Genomic DNA, 18,160 nt, shown 5'->3' on the forward strand with positions numbered 1-18,160 from the left:
GAGAGAGGGAGAGGGAGAGGGAGAGGGAGAGGGAGAGGGACAGGAAAGCAAGGGCAGTGTGTAAGAGCTAGAAGACAGGAAAGTGGATGCCTGGGGCAGGGCGTAGTATGGAAGATGAATACGATTTCAAGGGATCTTACTGGGTTAACAGACAATACCCTAGACTATGGTAATGGTTGCAAAGCTGAATAAATTTACTAATAATCACTGAATTGTGCATTTGAAATGGATGAATTTTATGGTGTATAAAGTATACCTCAATAAAACTGTTTTTAAAAAGATGGTGAAAAAAAGTTAGTACATAATTATGTTTACTGAAGGAAAGATTAGGTTTTTCTAGATGCCAAAGCCAAAAACCAGTAAGAAAACAAAACATTTTAAATGAAAACATATATTAAAATAGCATACCAAAATGGCACACACACCACTTATCCCCATTATATAAGTGATTTTCACTTTCTGCCTTTTAGTGGAATACTTCTGAGGGTCATGATTAGGTATAGGAATTTGCTACAAGACTTTGTGTGCAACGTAACCTGGATACAGTGGTTAAAACTACCTGGAATAAATTGTCTTAGGGTACTGGTACCTGTTTAGCCCTACTTTATGACTTAGGACAGTTTCTGTAATACAGTTAACCAGTTATGCTTTTAAAGACAAAACTGGCAAGGTGCAGTGGCTCATGCGTGCAATCCCAGCACTTTGGGAGGCTAAGGCAGGTGGATCACGAGGTCAGGAGTTCGACACCAGCCTGACCAACATGGTGAAACCCCATCTCTACTAAAAATACAAAAATTCGCCAGACATGGTGGCGCGTGCCTGTAATCCCAGCTACTCAGGAGGCTGAGGCAGGAGAATCACTTGAACCCGGGAGGCGGAGCTTGCAGTGAGCCGAGATCGTGCCACTGCACTCCAGCCTGAGTGACAGAGCGAGACTGTCTCAAAAAACAAACAAACAAATAGAACTGTTCATTTATCTCTTACTTATGAGACCCTAATAAGATCCTAGAAGGGATCTGAGAGACAAGCGGCAGTAAAAGAATTTCACAAAAAGTTCCACTTGCAGACCTCAACTAGGAAGAATTGTGAAGTGCTTATATATATATATTTTTTAAATTATTTAAATCCATAGGCTACCTTCCTACCCAAACTAGGCATACTGAAAATGGTTTAAAAACTTTAATTTTAATAAAACAGTTTTTAAAAGTTGCTTATAAGGCATGAATAATGAAAATCTGCTAAAACTTAAGTTCTTAAAAGACACACATTTAATATGTTAATAAACTACTAAGAGGTCAGTGCCACATACCAAAGACTGAACACCGGCCAGTTGTCACCATCGCACATACCATAATGGAACTTTGGCACACCCATTTCAAAAGGTTGCCAACCAGGCTACATATTTTGACTACTGCTTCAACATACTGTTCTATAAATAAAGAGACAAAGCTTTAGCTTAACTATATTCACATTTTAATACAGGCAGTTCCAATTATCAAAAAGACTTTCCAAAATGCTTCATCCCTCATTTTAGGGATCCACCTGCTTTTACCCACTGGCAACTGAGACCTAGCTCCATAGCAAGAAGATTGTTTTAAGTTTCCAAGTCTCTAAATTCATGTATGCTTTAACCCAAATGAATGGAATAAATGAAGTTGACTTCTCCATACTTTTGAAAAAAACTCGATAAATATATTTACTAAATACCAGGACACATTTAGTATTTAACATTTAAATCAAAATAAATTCAAATATAACAAATAATCTTCAGCAAGTTAGCTTTCAAAATAACATTTTTACAAGACTTGCTTACAGAAAATCACTGGAAGGGAGGATAATTTATAAGATGCTAATAAATAAAATGGAGCCCTACTCCCCTAAAAAAAAAAAAAAAAAAAAAAAGAAAAATTGTGAATTTGAACATTCCCTTCACTAACTATGCCAGCCTCTGATTTACCTAAATCTATAGTATAAAGTGAAAGAAGCATCCCTGAAAATGTACTTAATTAACATCATTTAGTTTGTTGGAATTTGCCAGAATTTAAAGTAGAGAACTGTGGTTTGATATAAAGAAAGCAAACTAATCTCACACCTTGCATCCCAAGATGGGTTTTCTCATATTTCACTTAAATTCAATGTCCTTGAAATTCTTAAAACCCTGTGATCTCTTTCAAATTGAAAGACGTATGAACATGTCAGTCATTATTTTTTGAGTAAATGTTATTAAAGTGACCCACTCATCTTTGAGAAAATTAATCTCAAATTTCCACCAAGGTCATTACATATAACTTTGCCCTCAAAAACAGATTAAAAAATGAACAGCACCAATAATAATAATATGTGTCGTGTTCTTATCACATGCCAGGAACTTTTTTTTTTTGAGACAGAGTCTCCCTCTGTCACCCAGGCTGGAATGCAGTGGCATGATCTCGGCTCACTGCAACCTCCACCTCCCAGATTCCAGTGATTCTTGTGCCTCAGCCTCCCAAGTAGCTGGGATTACAGGCGTGCACCACCACACCCAGCTAATCTTTGTATTTTAAGTAGAGACAAGGTTTCACCATGTCAACCAGGCTGGTCACAAACTCCTGGCCTCAAGTGATTTGTCCACCTCAGCCTCCCAAAGTGCTGGGATTGCAGGCGTGAGTCAGTATGCCTGGCACTTCTTTAAATGTCAGATTTAATGACGTATAATTTATATATGTTAGGAAATAATTCTTCATAAGTATCTTTTTTTTTTTTTTTTTGAGATGGAGTTTCACTCTTGTTGCCCAGGCTGGAGTGCAGTGGCGCGATCTCGGCTCACCGCAACCTCCACCTCCCAGGTTCTCCTGCCTCAGCCTCCTGAGTAGCTGGGATTACAGGCGCTCACCACTTCGCCCAGCTAATTTTTTTGCATTTTCAGCAGAGACAGGGTTTCCCCATGTTGGGTAGGCTGCTTCATAGGTATCTCTTTTGCATACAGTACAGGCAGAGGTACCAGCTGCCCTTTGCTCTAGAGAGTATCTTTTCAAGAATGTTTGTAGAGTGAACAGCCTTGAGAAATAAAGATAGTATCTCCTTCTGGAGCAAAGGACAAGCATGCTTACTGTCTGTTCAGTATAATAAATACAATGTATCCCTCCAGAGCAAAGGGCAGGCATGCTTATTGCTCATTAGAAAAGATCTGGGTTCCCTTAACTCAGGGCTTCTCTCCAACAAGATAGCCCACTGTGTGTACAAGTACTACCTGGTCCTCTTCATGTCATCCTGTAGACTGAGTCTCAGAAAACCAGCACAAATGCTGATACTCTGGCTACTACTATTATAGAGAATAATACTCTGCCCTTGATCTTTAACACAGGAGTTTCATGTCTTCTACCAGATTCCATGAAAATGTGGTAGGATAACTTATTAGCTTGCAAGTAGGATAAAATCTCAGACCATCATGGTTCTTGACAGTTCTGGGGAAAGAGGATGGGATGCTGACATAGCCATAACTCTCTAAGAGAAAGCATAAAGGCCCTGCAGACTGAGTTCTGGGACAAGGGAAGTTACCCTGGAATCTGAGAGTGATCCTAGTGGTGGATGGGAAAAAGGTGGGAATAAAGACTCCCCCACCTGTTTACCTATTAATGAACAGGGTGGAATTAAAGTTTAGAAACTGAGCAGTGAGAAGTGAGGCTGAAATTAGCCACCCAAATGGTGGGTTGGTAGTTGTTCACTATCCTCTGGGCTGGTGGAAGGAGGGGAGTATCATAACAATAAGGGCAACAAGCACCATGGTCCCACGTGAAAGGCTGTGGCTGTGACTGCTGAGCCAAGGAATCCCCTAAACTAAAAGAAATGGCCTAAGTAATGATGACCTTGCTGCCAACTACAGAGCTTCAAGTAGACCAGAAACATTAAACTGCGAGAGAATGACCCAAAGTGAATATAAAGCCTTGATTACCAGCACCGAGTTGTTCTCTCCCCCTCCACACTCCCTGATCCCTCTCTGCTCCCACCCCCAAACTCTTCTGCTTTAATGAGAAAAATGGTTAGGAATGGGGCTGAGGTCTCCCTGATCCCCAAGATGGACTGAAGGCCAGACATACCAGGAGGTTTGCCCAGAGAAGTTCAGGGAGAGACTCAAAATTTTATGGTTCTCTTGGAAATAGGCACCGAGGTAACCATTCTATCTAGTCCTGTCAGGCAGACACCCAGATTAAGCTAATAGGGTCTGGGCAGGGTTTACAGTGGTTAGGAAAATAAATGTGACTTATGGGTGGGATGTTTTGGACCAATTCAATGTGCTTATTGTTGCCTCTACATCATAATGTATAGTAAGAACTGATGAGCCGGGTGCGATGGCTCGCACCTGTAATCCCAGCATTTTGGGAGGCCGAGGGGGGCGGATCACTTGAGGTCAGAAGTTCGAGACCTGACCAACATGATGAAACCCTGTCTCTAGTGAAAATATAAAATTAGCTGGGCATGGTGGCATGCGCCTGTAGTCCCAGCTACTCAGGAGGCTGAGGTAGGAGAATCACTTGAACCCAGGAGGTGGAGGTTGCAGTGAGCCAAGATTGTGTCATTGCACTCCGGCCTGGGTGACAGAGTGAGATTCTGTCACCAAAAAAAAAAGAAGAAGAACCTGATGTGTTATGTGCTTGTACTTAAAAGACTCACTTAAGAAAGAGTTTTTCCAATCAGAAAGGGCTGTATGTAGAAAAGTGCACTAGTACCTTTGGGGCCCCACAATCCTAAGGATCACTTTGAGCCATAAATCTCATGATTTCACTGATTAGAGGATTTGGCAAAAGGAGGCAGCCTCCACCTACAGGTGCCCCTTGGGGTTTTGAACGCTTTGCCTCCCTGACACAGCAATCAAGTTTACGCCTTCTGAAAAGCAGCCATTAGCTTGCTTCTGGATTCCAGTGGAAATTGAATGCCTAACTCATGGAGGCCTCACAAGTCTGATGTTCCTATTTCGAGGTGGGTCAGCTTACATTCAATGACTAACAATGCGGTCAATCAATGGAAAATGCTTATGTGAAACACACCTGGCTTAGCCTTAGCCCCAAAAAGGATCTCAACTTTACATGAAAAAGGGCTGGCACCTAGCCCTTTGGGGAAAACTTTATCCCCTACTCTACCACTGGAGGCAAAGCTACTGGCTCAATGAAGCCCGCATCCAGTAAATCATCACATCTTAGAGATTTGACATCATCAATATTCTTTCCTGGACTTTAGCAACAGCCTTTTAACTTGTCTCCCTGTATCCAATCTCACTTCACCTTTAATACATTCTCCAAAAGCAGTCAGGACAATCTTTCCAAAAGACAACTTGAGTATTTTACTCTCCCCTATTAAGATCCTATAATGGTTTCCCCATTGCCTGCAGCTGGAACTGAATGGGACTTGTTAACATGACTCATGCAGATGGTTTACTTCTCTCTTCCTTTACAGCCTCCATTGCTGTCATACTACAACCAGTATCAGTTTCTAACACGACTTCTCTTATCTTCAGGCTTTTTAGCTCTCTCTCTCTTCCTACCCCCATGTAAACTCTCCCTCTTGACTGACTGGTCTACTCTTCAGGTCAGAGTTTAGATGACATTACAACAGGGACTTTTATCTTTACTAGTTAAGATTAGGTACCCAAGGCCGAGGAGGGCAGATCATGAGGTCCGAAGATCCGAGACCAGCCTGGCCAACATGGTGAAACCCCATCTCTACTAAAAATATAAAAATTAGCCAGGCGTGGTGGCATGTGCCTGTAATCCCAGCTACTGGGGAGGCTGAGGCAGGAGAATCTCTTGAACCAGGGAGTCGGAGGTTGCAATGAGCCGAGATCGTGCCACCGCACTCCAGCCCAGGGACAGAGTGAGGCTCCATCTCAAAAAAAAAAAAAAGATTAGGTACCCATGTAACACATATCACTGAATTCATACTCTTTCTGTATCTTCTATTCTACTGTAAGGAAGAATCACAAATGATTTATTCACTGTAATATAACCCCATTTATGTGCTCAATAACTACTTGGGTAGTTAATGGCAATCTATATACCACATATTGTGCCAGGTGATCAAAAACAAAATTATTTTTAATAATCATTTGACTTAGAAATACATTAGTAAAATTAGATGCTGCCTTCCTTATTATGCTGAATTGAAATTAACATAAAAATTTCACAACAGTTTAGTGAGGCATGTAAGAGGGACATTATTCCCATTTAATAATCTGAGGATCTTCATATTATCATATGAAGCAAATTTGTCAAATTAAATTCAATGTTTTTGTCCATACATACTAGAATGTTACAATGAGAAGAATCTCTCAATTAGAGGATTTTTACTGATTAGAAGATTTGGCAAAAGGTCAAGTCAACAAACTATAAAAGTGTACCTCAAGTCACAGATTTCAGATTTCATTTAAACTAGTGCATTTGAGTCTCTACTATCCTAAGAGAAATGGCATAAATTAATCCTTAAAATATAATAGCACATTATGATATGTCATATCATGATAGGTCATAATATATATTATATTATGTCATATTGCGGCAGGCCAGGTCTCACTAATGCAGGCCTCCACAACAACTGTTTCAGTACTGACTGAGTGGTTAAGTTAAATATTAAAAGCCAGTGCCCTTAAACAAAGCCTGGGATTAACAAAAGCCCATCACAAGTTTTGCCTAGGCCTTTCCTGGGCCTTAAAGCATGACAAAATAATGAAGGAATTCTTAAGAGGACCCATTTAGGATTAAACAAGTTTTACTGTGGGTCTGAAGAAACTCCCTGGGCCTCCACTAACAAGTTTACTGGGGGTCCGAAGGAATTCCCCAAACCTTCATGATTTCGCAGGGGACAACATAAGGGTAATCACTCCCAGCAACTGGACCCATTTAGATTAAGTAAATTTACTGAGGGTCCAGAGGAGGCTCTTCAAGACTTAGACCTTAGTTATAGATTAAAAGAAGTTAATCACTTATGTATTTAGATGAATGCAAACTTACACATAGACATATAGCTTAGAAGGCATATAAGCTCTGGAAAACTTTGTAATTTTGAGTTGGTCTGGCAATAATTTCCAGGCCTTCTCCCTATAACTAGGTTGCAGAAAATAAAAACTCTCTTCCTCTCCAGTTCACCTGCATCTCGTTATTGGGCTATGAGAAATGACAGAGTGATCCTCAGTTTGGTCCGGGAACAGTATGACATATTATGTCACATTATGACATCCAGGACTATGTCATAATTTCTTTCTTAGCAAGTGTTTTCTGAAAATGCTTGACCTAAAGTAGTATTCAGGTTAATCTGGATTATCTAAGGACATGCCAATGGAAGGAATAAATATTCTAGATCAATGGTCCCCAACCTTTTTGGGACCAGGAAATGGTTTCGTGGAAGACAATTTTTCCACGGACAGGGCGACAGGGGGAATGGTTTCAGGATGAAATTGTTCCACCTCAGATCACCAGGCGTTAGATTCTCACATGGAACACAAAACCTGGATGCCTCTAATGCACAATTCACAACAAGGTTCATGCTACTATGAGAATCTAATGCTGTCTCTGCTGATCTAACAGGAGGCAGACCTCAGGGAGTAATGCCGCTCACCTCCTGTTGTGCAGTCCGGTTCCCAACAGGCCATGGCCCAGGGGTTGGGGACCCCTGCTCTAGACACAGTAGAAAGGGTCTGTATCAATCTAGAATTTAATATATATCATACATAATGCATCAACTAAAATATACCACGAAGAGATTACTCTATTAGCAGAAAATAACTGCACAGGACTCAGGCTTCACAGTGTCACATACAATAGTACCTTAATGTTGATGATCAATCTTTTCAAAATGAATTAAATAGCTACAAAAATATACCTCTGCATTAAGTCTTCTACTTAAACAAAATCACACAATATCTTTGAAAGTAGTCATTCTGACCCATGGTACCATTATCCAGATGTGAAGGTGTGTTGCAAGAAATGTTTATATTTAAATAATCAAAATTCTAAGAATGATTTCTTTGTTTAAAAAGTTTACAAATGTGACTCATTTGCATTCTAATTACTTGCATAAGTGGGAAAGGGGTGAAGCTATAGCTAGCTGTCAATCCTGTATATGCTTACAGGAGAGTACAGAACAAGTGAACATTATCCATTCTCCTTGGCAGCTGAAAAAGTTTTGAGATTTGCTGTTTTAAGTATGTTTTACAAATACTTAATATAAAATATAAGACCTCAAATTAGTACGTTAAAATAGAATTTAAGCAAACGTGATGGGTTCAAATGCCAGTCTTCCACATTTCCCACTTGGGAGTATACTTGAACAAGTATACCTAATTGGAAATATTTAATTATGACTAATGGCATACCTCTAACCTAAGCTCTCTGAGCCTTACTTTCCTAATGTTAATTGGGAATTAAACAGAAGTTAACCTACACATTACAGAGTTGTTATAAAACTAACCTAATGGTTATAAGGAATCCGGCATACAGTAGGTGTTCAATACTACAGCATAATTAAGAGCCAGGATTTAGTGAACTGATCATAATATAGAATGAGTTCACACATCCAAGAACATTTATGTATAATTTTAGAAACTCTAAATGCACAAGAAATTATTTGAATTCACTGTTGTTCATGAATGCTGACAAGATACATATATCAAGTGCCCATTCTAAGCAAACAAATCCATTCTATGAACTAAAGTATAATACAAAATCATGTCTATACTTCCTCACCCAAAGATCTCAAAGCAAATTAAATAACCCAATACAGCAGTCTTTTTTTTTTTTTTTTTTTTTTTTTTGAGACGGAGTCTTGCTCTGTCGCTCACGCTGGAGTGCAGTGGCGAGATCTCGGTTCACCGCAAGCTCCGCCTCCCGGGTTCACGCCATTCTCCTGCCTTGGCCTCCCGAGTAGCTGGGACTACAGGCGCCCGCCACCATGCCCGGCTAATTTTTTTTGTATTTTTGGTAGAGACAGGGTTTCAGCGTGTTAGCCAGGATGGTCTCGATCTCCTGACCTCGTGATCCACCCGTCTCGGCCTCCCAAAGTGTTGGGATTACAGGCGTGAGCCACTGCGCCCGGCCAGCAGTCTTAAAAATATACAAGATACCTGAAAAAACTACAGCTCAGAGCAATCAACATCTTTTTCAAAATTTTTTGCCACATAATTACAAAATGCTTTACAGTCTAAGATTCTTTGACCTTGCCATTAACTCAATTGTTCAAAACATAATTATTGAGTATCCACTATGCACCAGGCAGGCACTGTGCTAAACTCTGGTATAGTTACAGAAAAGAAGAGACCAAAAATAGAAGGTATGCCACTAAGCTATTTCCAACTATTATAGTCTTGCTTTCCTTAAACAATGTAAGAGAAAATTGTAAGTTCTCACAGTTGAATGCATTAATACTTAGTAAGAGTCAAGTAACCTCAAATACGTGACAATCCAATATCTCCCCCCATGGAGACTAGGAGTAAAATAAGCACCCCTGTATACTTCTCCATCAATTGTTATTTACTATGTAAAGGTAAATGACCATTTCAAATATGAGTCAAATAATCTCAAGAGCGACACTAATTTAACCTATAAATTTTTAAAACCCGTTTATACCTGGAGAGTTCAGAGAAATGAATTTTAAGTTTGATTAATTTAAATGCCAATCAAAAATCTATCAAAAATATACTGCATTCACTTAGTCTTACTCAACATCTGAAATTATACTTTTTCTGGGGCAACTAGAATTAACTTACTAACCACGCCTCCCTCTGATCAACCAACCACTTTCTTGGGAGACAAAAATCTAGCCTCCATCCAATTATATAATCTAGAATTCATACTATATATCCTAGAACATTTTACAAAGCAGGGGTTTCCTCACGAACAACTACATCACTATTAAAGTTTTAAAGAATTCTTAAAGATTACTATCTAGCAAAACTGTTCTGCAAATACACATTCTCTCTCTCTCTCTCTCTCATGAGTTAAGAAATCTTACTGCTGAAGTGGTTATCCAAAACCTAAGCAGGGACAAACAGCCAAGTACCTTTTTAACACCAAGCTCCCCAAAAACTAAGCTGTTAGAAAATGCTGCCATAAATACTGACAGCAATAGCATCATCATAATGATATGCAGGTAGGTGTACTTTAGGACTAAGAGCCTCTCTTCGAGTTCGTTATTATGGATATGAAAGTCACATAAAAAAAAAAGTGCTGTCATTTCATTTTATGAATGCTGATTAGGGAGTTTCAGTTAACTGCAACACCTTACAAACAGGCTACCAAATAAGCCCCAGTTATCAAGCAGTTCTAGACACAAAGCTTCTGTTTCTATTACTAAATACAATTAAAGAATTAAAAGAATCAGTGTTTTTCTTGAGGTATATTAGTCTAAAATGATTTGCGATAGTAAGTCACCAAACACCCGAGTGACTGAAATTCTCTTAGCTATATAAAACACTCCTCTAGAATGCCGATCTCCCACACCGTAAGACTTAAAACACACAAAATCGATTGACACACATTTTTCACATAGAGATTAAGCAGTAAAAAGGTGGCAAACTCAATACGCTTACACAGAAGTAGGAAAAAACGTGTAAGCAAATTCCAAAAACCTTTGTCTTATCCAGAATGGCACTTTGTGGTACTCCAAGGATTCAGGCATTTCATCAGTATTCCGCACACAGGGGGTACTCAAACAATGTTGCTGACAGATGAGACAAGAAAGTCTCACCAACAAACATTTCTACAGCAATGTATTAACGGGTAATGTTGCAAATCAGTCAAGGGACCAAGTGAGGAGGAATCCAGAGGAGTAGAAAGAATAATAATTTTCTGCCAAATTTTACACTCAGAGGAAATTAATCCATCATAGAAGTCTTCCATGAAAAAAGAAAAAAGGTACTCAGTATGACCCAGAATAGCCATGAGGTTAAAACACACACACACACACACACACACACACAGCAATTGCAGAGTTTGACAGTTATAGATTTGGGTAATTATAGTAGAAATTGTGTGTTTGGAAATACACTAAGACCACACCCTAAGACTGAGAATCTGGACTTTAAACGCTGAGCATTAACTAAAAGGACAACGCAGTATCTAAGTTGGAAGGTCTGGCCGCGCAGGTGGAAGGCGAAGTGATGCGAAGCGATGCGAAGCGATAAAGACACCAACTTCAACACCAGGGACCAGGAGGGCTGGGTGTCGAGGCGAGGCGTGGCGAAGCCCGGGGGAGAAGGGGGTGTGGAGCTGGGACGGGAACAGGGGATGAGAAGGAGGAAAAGCGGCCGCGAAGAGGAAGGAGCGGTGGGAGCCAGGATTGGGGGGTGGGGGACAACGCCGACGCGGGAAGGGACGAGCCGGGGAGCCAGGAGTCACTGGCGGGCGCAGGATCTGGGGTGGGAGGGGGCGGCGAGAGCGCGGGTGGAGGTGCCGGTGGAAGGAAGGGGGCGGAAGAAAGGAAAACCCGAATGAATGAGCGCCGGGGACAGGCCGGGGCCGCGGGGCCGGAGAGGAAGCGGCCCCGGGGCGCCGCGGGGCCGGGGGCGGGCCCAGCGCGCCTGGGAAGGAGGAAGCCCCGCGCCAGCGCGGGCCCCGCCGCACCCGCCTCTTCGCCAAAATGGGGTCGCGGAGCAGGAAAGCTAGGAGTGTGAAGGAAGAGGAGAAAATGGCAAAAACCAATCACTCACCCTCCGCTCGAGCCTCCAGGCACTCTCAGTCCCGCTCCTGCGCCCTCCTCGAGCCGCAGAGGCGGCTCCTCAGCGGCGCTAGGGGGAGCCCCGGGTCCGGAGCGGGGGAGCGGCGGCAGCCGGACCGGGAGCCCCTCAACACCTGCCCCTGTGGCGGAGCCGCGACAAGCCAGGCGGCAGCGGCGGCAGCTCCGAGCGGGGAGGGCAAGTGACCCGGATGTACAGGGTAACGACGAGGAGGGGGAGGAGGGAATGCCAGGAAGTGAGGGCGCCGCGGACCTGTCCGGCCGTGCGCATGCGCTGCACGCCCGCCCCGCAAGGTAAATCCTTAGCCTATCTTCTCCGCCCCTCATCCCCGCCCCTCCCGAAGGGGCGGGGCGAAGCCGGAGACAGGTGGTCGGCGGGCGCGGCGTGCTGAGGAAGGAGGCGTGGCCACCCCCTTGCTCCCCCAGCCTCCTTAAAGGGGCAGTACCTTCGCGCCGAGATAGCTTCGGAGTGGGTTGGGGTCTTCCAGCCTTCCAGATGTACAGATGGGAAACGGAGGTTCAGAGGTGGCGGTGACCTGCCTCTTGTCAGCGGGCTTGGAAATGGCAGGAACTGGACCTCAGGACTCAATGCCGAGCCCTGCGAAGTTGCCATATTCCCCCCACGCCTGGAACCGCTAGGCTGCGGGCGCGCCTCTCCCCCTCGGGTCAGGTACTGAGCCTCGCCCGCGATTCCTGGCGCGGCACGTGTTCCTGGCAGGCGCCCAGCGCCAGGAGACTGTACCGTTACCGCCTGCGATGGTATCGCGGAGACGCCCTTGGGAGGTGAAAAATGATCATTCTGAGAACAACAATTAGACTCCACTTACAACACTCTCAGATAAATCAGACCCCTGTTCTGGGGTCGACTCTGGGCAAAAATATCTAGTGGGCAGAAACTTGGATGTGACATAGGGCGCAGCCTCTTAATTACTTCCCTAATTCCCCTTTCACTCTTTGAACATAAATGATCCCTTCCCCTTTACAGACAAAAACAGAACATCCCATCTAGCTAGCTTCTCCTAATCCTGTTATAAAGCTGATTTTTTTTCATTAACATTAAAGGGGAAAAGATGACAATGTTGTCTCTCCCAGGGTTGTTTTCAGTTTGACAGCTGAGCAGATCACTAAGATGGAGGTAAATGATTATGAACATTTTGGGGTCACAGGCCCAACTGAAAATCCCTTAAAAGTATGGACTTTTCCCCCCAGGAAAATACAGACATGCACACACGTTTGCATAAAATTTCAGGAGTTTCATGCAACCAGGGAGCCTATCCATGAAATCCTGATTATGAACGAAGCTCTAGTCAAAGAGCTAAGGTTCCAGTAACTATCTGTGCCTTACTGTATGGGGCCAAGAAATCACTCCTTGCCACAAAACACAGAAGGGCAGCCCTTACCTTAGCCTTTTTGTCTTCCTCTTGAGTTTTGTAGAAACCAAATGGTATGTAACATGGTGGGCATATTACTTAGAAACGTGTTGAGTCATGGAGAGATTAAGTGGCTTTTTCAAGGCACACACTAAGGGCAACATTCCTAGGCCTCAGACTTTTACCTTAATTATCATACTTCAGGAGGATTCAGGGGTTCTATATAGTAGCTATTATAATTCTGGTCAATTTCAATGAAACCAAAGGGGATGATTTCTTTTTTTTTTTTTTTTTTTTGGTGACTGAGTCTCGCTGTCACCCAGGCTGGAGCGCAGTGGCGCAGTATCGGCTCACTGCAACCTCCACCTCCCAGGTTCAAGTGATTCTCCTGTCTCAGCCTCCCAAGTAGCTGGGATTACAGGCGCACACTGCCATGCCCGGCTAATTTTTTGTATTTCAGTAGAGACGGGGTTTCACCATGTTGCCCAGGCTGCTCTTGAACTCCTGAGCTCAGGCAATCCACCTGCCTGAGCCTCCCAAAGTGCTAGGATTACAGGCGTGAGCCACCGCACCCGGCTGGAGATGATGTTTTGCAAATGTTGATGCTGATAGAAAAGTCCTCATAATCCAAGAAGCTTGGTCCACTTGTCTGACATACTGACATCCAACCTCAGATAACCTGGGTCCAGATGGACCACTGTCCTCAATGTGAACCAGAGGAAGAGTTCATACATGAGCACAGTCCCTTAGATGTGAGCTCTGAGTAACCACACACCTCTAACCCTATCTCCCACCAAAAGCAGAAATCTTTCATAGTATCTTCAACACATGAATATCTAGTTCAGCTCCAGTATCTCCAACTACAGGGAGCTCATTACTGCAACCATCAGCCTTTGATTGTGAGGAACCTCTTTTACAGTAAGCAAAAATCTGATGCACAACAATTTTCATCCACTGGTCCGAATTTTCTCTATGGAAAGCACTATAGACATGACGCTGGCCTAGGGAGCTTACAGTCTAGCAAAGAAGCAGTCCACTGAGAAGTGATAATAATAAAATACTGGACCAGGTGCAGTGGCTCACACCTGTAATCCCAGCACTTTGGGAGGCCGAAGCAGGTGGATCACGAGGTCAGGAGTTCGAGACCAGCCAGGCCAACATGGTAAAACCCCGTCTCTACTAAAAATACAAAAATTAGCTGGGCGTGGTGGCAGGCGCCTGTAATCCCAACTACTCAGGAGCCTGAGGCAGGAGAATCTCTTGAACCCAGGAGGTGAAGGTTGCAGTTAGCCGAGATCTTGCCTTTGCACTCCAGCCTGGATGACGAGCGAAACGCGTCTCAAAAAATAATAATAACAACAAAATACAATGAGTCCTGTAAGGAACATGGAATACCCCTCTCAGATGCACCTTTCTCCTTAGCTGCCCTGGGCCCATTCCTGCCATGTACAAGAACTCACAAGTAAGTTCTTCTATTACCCCACATGGGAATTCCCTGAAAGAGGGAGCTGGCTCAGAAAACAAGAATCCTATGAGAAGTGCTGAATTTATTCTTCTATAATCCTTTCTTCATCATTCTGCATGAATGTGATCACATTTTTGCTGAGGTCAAAGCTTTCAAAGATTTATGTTGAAAAATTGAACAAAAGGATGCAAAAAAAAAAAAAAGGGCTTACATAAGAGCACTAGTCTCTTGATGATTTAAGCATTGTGGGTAGCTGTATTTTGTGAGTCCTTACAATGTGCCAGGCACTGTACTCAGCTCTAAGCTCTTGACTTGTTTTCTTCTTTTGCTTTTTCACAACCATCCTATATGGTACTATTATCAGGCCCATTTTACAAATGAGGCAACCGAAACTCCATATGTGACAGATCCAGGATTCAAACCCAATCTGTCAACTCCACAGCTTCTGTGGACACTGCATTGTCTCTGTCTACTTTTTTAAATTTCACAAGGTCCTCTGGCTTTCCTTCAGTGCTGTTTTCTTGGAAATTTTTATTTATTATTAAATCAGTTTTAAAACACTATAGAGAATAAATGGTTTCACTCAATCATTGATTCATTCAATCAACACACATTTTTGCTCTCCCCGTCCCCCCACACTGTATCCTAGGTGTCAGGCTGAGGGTCTGGGAAGAAGGAGAGTAAGACACCAAGTCCCTGCTCCAGAGGGGCTGAGAGTTTAGTGAAAGGACAGGCTGTCATCTTGCACTTAAAGCATGATTCGTTGTAATTCAGAAGGGTAGAGGAACCAGCTTTCCCTGGGACAACTGTGAAGGCTTCACAAAGAATGGGACCTTTGGCCAGGTGCAGTGGCTCACACCTATAATCCCAGTATTTTGGGAGGCTGAGGCAGGCAGATCACTTGGGGTCAGGAGTTCAAGAAAGCCTGACTAACATGGTGAAACCCCATCTCTACTAAAAAAAAAAAAAAAAAAAAAAAAAAAAAAAAGAAAGAAATTAACCGAACACGGTGGCACACGCCTCTATAATCCCAGCTACTCGGGAGGCTGAGGCGGGAGAATCACTTGACTCCAAGAGGCAGAGATTGCAATGAGCCAAGATTGCACCACGGCACTGCAGCCTGGGCAACAGAGTGAGAATCCATCTTAAAAAAAAAAAAAAAAAAAGAATGGGACCTCTTAGCTTGGTCTTGAAGCAGGAAGGGGAAAGGGCCAAGGAGAAAACACAGGGGGCCAAGGGTTGGGGGAGATTGTGGGGGTGCTGTGACACACTGAGATTGTAAAGGACATCATACACCATACTAAGAAATTTGAACTTGCCTTCTGAAGGCAACAATAAGTAAAGAGACGCTTCTAACCAAGGGAGACACATAATCAGATGCGTTTTATCTCAGGATCACTCTGACCACAGGGTACAATATGGACTACAGTGGTAGAGAGAACAGAGGGCCAGCAAACCAGTTAAGAGGCTGCTGTGGGGTCCAAGAGAGGGATAAGGAGAGCCTGCTCAAGGAAACTGGTAGTGAAGATGAAGAACAGGCACCGGAATTAAGATGCTAACTGATGCAGAATCTGCAAGTTCAATCTGGGGGATGAGGAGACTGGGGTTGTCGGGATGACCCAGAGGCTCCTGGCTTAGCAGACAAACTGGATGGTGACACCATGTGATATCAATACTTTTACACAGTTTTCATTCCTCTTATCTTCCAATCTTTACCCATGTAAATGCACATTGCTTTGCCGGGCACGGTGGCTCACGTCTGTAATCCCAGCAGTTTGAGAGGCCAACGCGGGCTGATCACTTGAGTCCAGGAGTTCGAGACCAGCCTGGCCAACATGGTGAAACCCCGTCTCTACTAAAAATACAAAAATTAGCCAGGCAGGATGGCACACGCTTGTATTCCCAGCTATTCTGAAGGCTAAGGCAGGAGAATCGCTTGAGCCTAGGAGGCAGAGGTCGCAGTGAGCCAATATCCCACCATTGCACTCCAGCCTGGGCAATGCAGTGAGACTCTGTCTCAAAAAAATAAAAAACAAAAATAAATAAATAAATGCACATTGCTTTCATTGATTTCTTCAGATATGTGCAACTCTTTCCCAATACTTTTTCATATTTCTACACACATCTATCATTTTAATGACTACAGAGTATTTCATCATACTGAAATACCTCAGTTTCCTTCAGTTGCTAAAGGTCCACATCCTACACGGCTGGTGTACCCTCTAGACTCATTTGGCTTTGGGTATTTTGCAAGGGATGAGTTGAGCCTTTAGGGAGAAAGAGCCTTTAGGCAAAAGGTGTTGGAGAAGTATGGCCTCCAGGGAAGCTGCAACTCTCCTGGGAGGGGCCTGGGCAACCGCATTGCTGTATTGCAGGTAGAAAATGCAGAACTATGGAAAGGAACCTGTCATCCACAGGGAGCCTGAGGTCCAAGTTTCCACAGAAGCTAGTTCTCATGTCCTAACCTCCCTAATCCATTTGTTCATTCATGTGTTCATGTATTCACTCCTTCTACAAAGCATTCCTGTGAATGCAGAGAGCAACACAGCAGAGCTGAAACCACCTCTATGCTCTGGATGTAACCTGGTCAGGTTTTGAAACCTGCTCTACAACTTACACAAGTTACTCAATATCTGAAAGCCTCAGTTTCCCCCACAAGTTTGTTGTGTTAACTCAGAGAAAACTTGTAAAATGCTGGGGACTGAACGAGGCACAGACTAAGCTCAGTAACTGTTTTCAGTCTTATGCTTTTTTGACCCCCACCCCTGTACCTTGAGTTTCTTTTTTTCTGTTTTTATTTATTTATCTTTTTGAGACGGAGTCTTGCTCTGTCGCCCCAGGCTGGAGGGCTGTGACACAATCTCCACTCACCGCAGCCTCCGCCTCCCGAGTTCAAGCGATTCTCCTGCCTCAGCCTCCTGAGTGAGTAGCTGGGATTACAGGCATGAGCCACCACACCTGGCTAATTTTTGCATTTTTAATAGAGACGGGGTTTCACCATGTTGGCCAGGCTGGTGTTAAACTCCTGACCTCAGGTGATCCACCCACCTTGGACTCCCAAGGTGCTGGGAATACAGGCGTGAGCCACTGCACCCTGCTGTACCTTGAGTTTCTGACCAAACCCACTGGGCAGCCATCCACGAGCTGGAGCTCAGGTCCTGAATCTGCCAGAGTGAACTAGACCCACTCACTTGATCTTTGCTTCCTATCTGTGAAATGGGGATAAGACTATCTACTTCTCAGAAATGTTGGGAAGCTCCCATGAAGACTGTATAAGAAAATACTTTCAAAGCTCCAAAGCACTATGTCATTATTGACTGTTAACTTTTGTTAGAGACATTTTGTTGTCTTTGTTTTTCCCTTTAAAAAACTCTGACCTCAGCATAAGCTCCCTGGATTGTAATTACTGGGTCAAAGGATCTGAAAATTTTTTGGTTCCTGACTTGTTATTGCCCAATTGTCCTTAGAGAAGACTCTATATTTTGCTGCCAGCCTTCACTCAAAGACATCTTTCAATACGCTTCAGCACCTAGAGTATAGTTTTTGCTGCCTCTGTACCCAGTCTCACTCCTCAATTGAACATTCAGGGAGTTCTATCAACTGTTTCTCTCTTCCTTTTCACAGGATG

General features: G+C 43.3%; 1 protein-coding gene across 12 annotated transcripts in view; it reads right to left on the reverse strand.

Annotated features, from left to right (window-relative positions):
* The window catches only part of CYRIB (CYFIP related Rac1 interactor B), a 177,615-nt gene that overhangs the window by 88,362 nt on the left and 71,093 nt on the right, over nt 1-18,160 (reverse strand). For 3 of the 12 annotated variants that reach the window (XM_055287248.2, XM_055287249.2, XM_063642978.1), the window contains exon 1: nt 11,672-11,996. The exons of 5 other annotated variants lie outside the window; for them this stretch is intronic. The gene's annotated coding sequence lies outside the window, so the exon portion shown is untranslated. Of the gene's footprint in view, nt 1-6,980; nt 7,065-11,671; nt 11,997-18,160 lie in introns of those variants that run through there. 4 more of the 12 variants (XM_055287255.2, XM_055287259.2, XM_063642979.1 and 1 more) reach the window with 2 other exon arrangements.

The sequence above is a fragment of the Symphalangus syndactylus genome, chromosome 7, assembly GCF_028878055.3.
Source record: "Symphalangus syndactylus isolate Jambi chromosome 7, NHGRI_mSymSyn1-v2.1_pri, whole genome shotgun sequence".
In the NCBI taxonomy this organism is placed as follows: domain Eukaryota; kingdom Metazoa; phylum Chordata; class Mammalia; order Primates; family Hylobatidae; genus Symphalangus; species Symphalangus syndactylus.